The sequence below is a fragment of the Polyodon spathula genome, chromosome 52, assembly GCF_017654505.1.
Source record: "Polyodon spathula isolate WHYD16114869_AA chromosome 52, ASM1765450v1, whole genome shotgun sequence".
In the NCBI taxonomy this organism is placed as follows: Eukaryota; Metazoa; Chordata; class Actinopteri; order Acipenseriformes; family Polyodontidae; genus Polyodon; species Polyodon spathula.
This window is the reverse complement of record NC_054585.1, coordinates 1,540,437-1,546,806: the sequence shown is the minus strand read 5'-3', so window position 1 is coordinate 1,546,806 and position 6,370 is coordinate 1,540,437.

Sequence of the window (6,370 nt, the reverse complement as noted above, 5' to 3'; positions counted from 1 at the left end):
AGTTATTCGAAATATTACTTTGATGTTCCATAGTAAGCAATATTGTGCGAAATTCAGCTATTCTTTGCTTCCCTAGCATATTTATGTCCCCTCTCTGCTCACTAATGATTGGACAGCTGCAAAAACAGGGCAGATCTTTGACATTCCCATTGGTTAAACTTACTCAAGACCTTCAGCTGAAGCAGGGAATACCTTCAACTGTTTATGTCCTGCCTCCTTATGATTGGTCTGCGAGGAGAAAATGCAGACCTTCTATTGGCTGATTTTATTTTACATATAAAAATACAGTTCTGCAGATTAAATTATAAAAAAAAAAAAATCTATCTGCGGTCAACTCTTTAGTTAACTCTTTTAATTAACAAATTAATCAGTCTGAGTAATCTGTTAATCAGAGCAGCCCTAATATTTCTAGAGTTAAGTGTGTTACAGTTAAGGTGATAAAATCATAGAATTCTCCTTCAAAGTTGCTTTTTAAAAAATAAATGTCAAAATAATATTTCATATGTATTTGTTTATGCATGTAAGGCAATAGAGTGAATGTACCTTTTTTCTTTCTGTATTTTTTAAACAAAACAATTATCTTTTATGATTTTAGTTTTTATTTTAAAAAAAAAAGTATGTTTTGAATTTTGTCTCACTGGATTTTTTTTTTTTTTTTTTTAATCGCAAGAGTAACATCTACGGTATGTAAAATTAACTAATAATCTAAAAACAATCAAAATCTTCTCTGAGACAAGCTCTGGTCTTGGCTGCACACAAAGCAAAAAAAAAAATAGGAAACATTTGTATTGTGTGTAGAGCAGTACCCTCCAGACTGAAGAGGACAGAACAAATACTGCAATAGAAACCGCTAGTGGTGGTTTGTATATGATGCCTGATTCATATGTTTAGAACAAGGTAGACATGATTCTGCAATATAGCTGGTTTAATGTACACATACTGTATATTCATTAAAAAAGGTAACTAGTTGTGCCTGATTTACCAAAAAAATACCAGTATAAAATTCAAGGAATTGCTCAAAACAATGCTGTTTCTTACTGCACACCTCAAAATGACCTTATAGGTAGCTTGACAGATTATTCAATCGCATTGTTTAGTGTCATTGACACAATGGAAAAAATCTCTCAATGATTCAGTTAATGATTAGCCAGTATCTGTAACCTCCAGAATGCCTGGAATCATTTGTAGTTATTGTCTAATAATTAAATAATGTAACAAAAAACTCCTTGTTTGCATGTGTGAGGTGCCTGTCTGTTAGTCCAGTTGCTGTATCATATCTGTGTGCCTGTATGTCTGAATGCTACATACACACGGCATGATGCACGCTAGTTTCTTTTTTTTGTTGGGATTTGTAGGTTGCTTATTAAGATTTGTTTAGGTTTCAATGCTGTTTTGTTTGTTTGTTTTATTTATTAATAGTGAAGGCAAGCTGGGATGTTAAGATTTAGCTTTTGAAATGGGAATTGTTTCTGTTTGGAGCTGCCCTGTGCAGATTGTGTTCAGCTGACTAGTGCTTGGCTTGCAAAATGACTCTCTCAGTTCACCAGGATTGTTTTTTGGGGGGTCTCTGCAAAAAGTGTTTATTTTGCACTTCGAAGATGCTTAAATTTGCCTCTGTGTCGATTGAACATATTGGCTGTGTCAGGTCTATAGGTTGAATTAGTCCTGCATGCACGACCACAGCACACACAAGTCATGCATGCAAGAGACAAACATACAGGCTTAGACACAAAGAAATGACTTTCCTGTAAATCACTGGAACCCGAGTAAAAAGAGAACAGTAACTACAATATATTGCCGATTTCTACTGTGACAATCGGTGTTGATATTTATATAGCCTTCATCTGTAGAATATTGTGTGTTTTGTAATATGGGATTCAGACTTGCAGCAAAATGCACTAACATTATTATTATTATTATTATTATTATTATTATTATTATTATTATTATTATTATTATTATTATTATTATTATTATTATTATTATTATTATTATTACTATGTATTGACTAAATTTTTATTTTGTTCTAAATCTTTAATCAATACCTGTAAATGACATCCATTCTTAGGCCTGACAGTTGAACTCTGAAGCAGACGCACACTTACGCTGTTCCTGTCCGAGCCTGGCTGAATAATGTAAAATGGTTTAATGTAAGCCGTTACAATGTGTGCATCAACACTTGATGTACAGTCCCATGGTGAATAATGATTTCAGGTGAAGAGAACGCACTGCCCGCCCACAATGACACTCGCCACACAGTGCCATGAGCTTGTGTACCATGGATGAATGTGTGTGTGTGCAATGTTACTGAGATCGGTAGTAATGCTGTTATTTGAACTCGTGGTATATATATATATATATATATATATATATATATATATATATATATATATATATATATATATATATATATATAATATATACTATATATTTATTTATTTTATCAAGGATGCAATGCAAGAGATACTGTTTTAACAGTCATTGGATAACACTGAAGCAGTTATTTAATTGCATTTTTGCTATCAAGGTGACTTTTTAAATGTAAATGAGACGTTAATTATAGTTGTTTAATTATTACTAATACAATGATTGTTAATTATTTATAATAATTGATACATTTTCCGTCGTTAGTTTTAATAGAAAATATGTAGTTGCCTATATCTACTGTAAAACAAATGTTTAAAGAAACAGACAATTTAAACACATTTTCATAATAATACATTGTAGGCCTACATGTTTGTTTTTGTACGTCTGAAACGTGTGATTTAACAATAGAGGCGTCCTTTGCTTTTTAAGAGGGTGTTTTGCGGTTTATTGGCTACAGCAATTGTTAATTGTTGGTTAATTGTGAACACGGTGCACTGTTGCGGTTTGATCTCCAGTCTCAGACTCATTATGAAAATAGAAGTGGGCGACTCGGCGGGAGGTCATTGACCTTGCCATTGACTGTATTCAATCGGTCAGTGATCAGAGCGACCTTTTCATGGCAATGGACTTGATTTGAAACGGGAAACGGACTAATTGTGATATTGATACAAATGCAAATATACACTGGAAGAAGCAGGCTGCTGTTTGCGTGTCAAGTGCATTCATGCCATGTGTGGAGACTGACAGTATCCCAAGCGGGCCATTTCCCCGAGGGTTAGACCTTGAAGGGGTGGAGGCATCATGCCAAATGGTAAAAAATTATACTTACTTTCGTTTACTAGACTTTGGCCTTCTGACTGTGATACCCCCTGTAAACGTGTTTCCCTCACAAACGAAAAGCACTAGATTATCAAAGATCACTGTGACTGTACGAATGTAAACAGTCATTGCTGGGTTGTCCTGGCCCTATAGGTTACAACACACTCCGCAACGACAATATGACGCAGTCGCAATCCTGTGATAGAAAAGCCTACTTCAGTTTTAAAGTGGTGAAGGATTGCAAAATTGTGTTGAACAAACGAGACATCAACTGAAAAAAAATCGAGTTCAATCGTGAGAGAGGATGTAAGACCGTAAATATAAAATGAATGTGTATGCCATTTACTTTGAGAAAGAAAGAAAACGTCAACCTGTGTTGACATTATACTAATGTAATACAAATTAATAAGATTCTTGGTGATGTTTAAATCGACGTATACCATTTTTTTATTCAAATCTATTTTTCTTTAATATATCTCCTTTTTTTGTTTTTTATAGCAACCTTTGATTGTTATATGATGAAATCATATCATCCTGTTATACACCTGAAACGAAATTAACGCATAGAAGCAATATGTATAAAATCTGATACCATGTAAATTTAAAACAAAAACAAGGTGACGCGTACATATGAGATTTGAGATCGACTGGGGGTTTTCTATTTAACTTCATTGTCGTAATAAAAGTGTTGTTGGGCATATCAAAATAACGTCATCACTGCACACACAAAACAACAAATATGAACACAACATTGTTGCGGACACTGACGGGACACGGCAATAGGCTACTCGATTTGCTATAAATACCGTCCAATGTACAATTTAATAACATGAAAAACTAAAAAAAAAAAAAAAACATTAGCCAACTCTCTATTCTGAGATTATTATTATTATTATTATTATTATTATTATTATATTATAATAATAATAATAATAATAATACCGTAGACTATTTTTTAAATACTTGTGATATTTCTGTACGGTTGCTCTACCAGGCAATATGGCTGGATAGACCTGCATTGTGCACTTGAAGGCCAGATCCTATTATTTTCAAGCTACCTGCTTCTTACTGCATCTGTTTCTATGGTACTGCTAATTTCTGCATTCTCAGCTATCCCAGAATAGCCACAGCCTACATACAAGTTCAGGATTTATGTATTTCGTAAAACGTCATTTTATTAGCCTAGTCTATGATTTATGTTGATTCGTATTGTATGTGTGGTGGTGGTGGTGGTGTTGTTATTAAATGCAGTCGGGTATATTATTTCTGAAATTGCAATACTTAAGGCTACATTACCACAAAGCACAATTCGCCTGGTTTACGAAGCACACTGTACACAGTAACACCACATGTTTACCAATTAAACTTCTCAATAAATAGATTAGGAACACCATTTGCTATTTTAGATGCTCAAAAACACAAACTGCTACAATATAAATATTATTTGCGATATTTTAATACTAAAATGTGTTTATAATCGAATGTTGAATTATGAAAAGTTTATAACAATTATAATTGCACAACTAGTGTCTACCTGCGGGAAGCCTAAAGCCTATAGTGTGTACAGAGTAGACTATGTGTGGTGTGTGGCTAGGTCGCGTTTGCATTGCACGTGGTACTTATTTTTTTCTGAGACGTTTAGTTAAAAAAAAAAAAAAAAAAAAAAAAAAAAAAAAAAATTTTAACTGATCTGATAGTGACTATTTCCTGTTATGTGGTGCATAATTAATGCAGAGGCCTTAATAAATACAAATAGATGATTACATAGTGGCTAATTTTGTTCTGCAGAGTGATGTTGCATCCAGCAAGGGGTGCCTCAGCCACAAAAAGGGCTGCATTAATTAATGGAGGGAACAAGCTGGCTGCCTACCAAAAACTAGAGGGCAAAGCTGATTTACCAAAACTGGATCAGCATTTCAGTGCTTGACCTGATTTTGGAGCATTGACACAGTATATGTATATATACTTAGAGCATAATGTATTAAAGGAATTTATCTGTTTAGAGTCACATGCACAATGTGTTAAATTTCACACCTTCTGCTCCATAAAGTTTTAGGAGCAAGAGAGTCCGAAAAACTAGCAATTTCTTTAATAAATCCCGTGTTTATATTGCATGTGCATTAACGCTCAGGCAAGATCTGACCAACAAGACAGCTGGCAGTGTTTGTGGGTGTTATTATATGAAGTAGCCTACTAATACCTGAGTAGCCTACTTTTCCAGTTAATTCATGGTTTTAATATAAATGATACAGTACAAGGCTAAAAACTTGCAGAGAATGCATAGGCTAACAAATACAGGACGGCTGAAATACTGTACACGTTACACTGTACCTCAAACCGTGGGCGTTTTCAAATCCTTTTCGATCTTCCCAGTAATGGCTGCCGAGCAGACTTCAATCGACACGGGCCTTACCTGCGCACAGGCTATATCGAATACATACACTGGGGGAGCGCCTATCGAATATTAATGCACAATTGCCTACACACCAAATCGTCTTTTTTTGTATGTGCTGCGCGGAAAGAATGCTGATGCCTACAAACGCATTTTTGTGTCGCCAATAAAGTAGATTTTTATTTATATAATAGACAAATGTGTGTCTCTTCAATGTAGATTACATGTAATGCTGAACTGCGTGTTATCAGAATGCATGTTCTATTTCTGTATTTCGTTTACATAATAATTCAGTTTCCGGTTCGTGTAACATTTGACTTCATTTTGCGGCGCTTTCAGTTGAGTGGTGCAAGACCACAAAGCATTTATCCATGAAAAAGAAGCTTCGTTAACCGTATCAAATCGGCTATACATAGCATCCTATCGAATAATTATTACACCCAAAACATAACTAGGGTTCCCACAACGCAGCATGTTTTTTTTTGTATTGATATTCTACCGCAGGAATGGTTTAGATCTGCAAATGTCACTGGCAACGGCTGACTGGTTTCTTTGGATATATTACATTGCATTGTGTTAGAACCGAGGGGGAGACGAGGGGAATAAATAAACACTTGACATGCATGACTCGTATATCATAAAACATTCTGTGTTAATGTTGCTTATTCAGAAGAACGCAGAAACGTGTAACACGTGCATTTAGTTTCCCAGTTAATTTATATAAATAAAAAACTAACAAAAGAAATCTAATAAAAGTATACTAGCCTATAAAATAAACATTTTATTATCTCT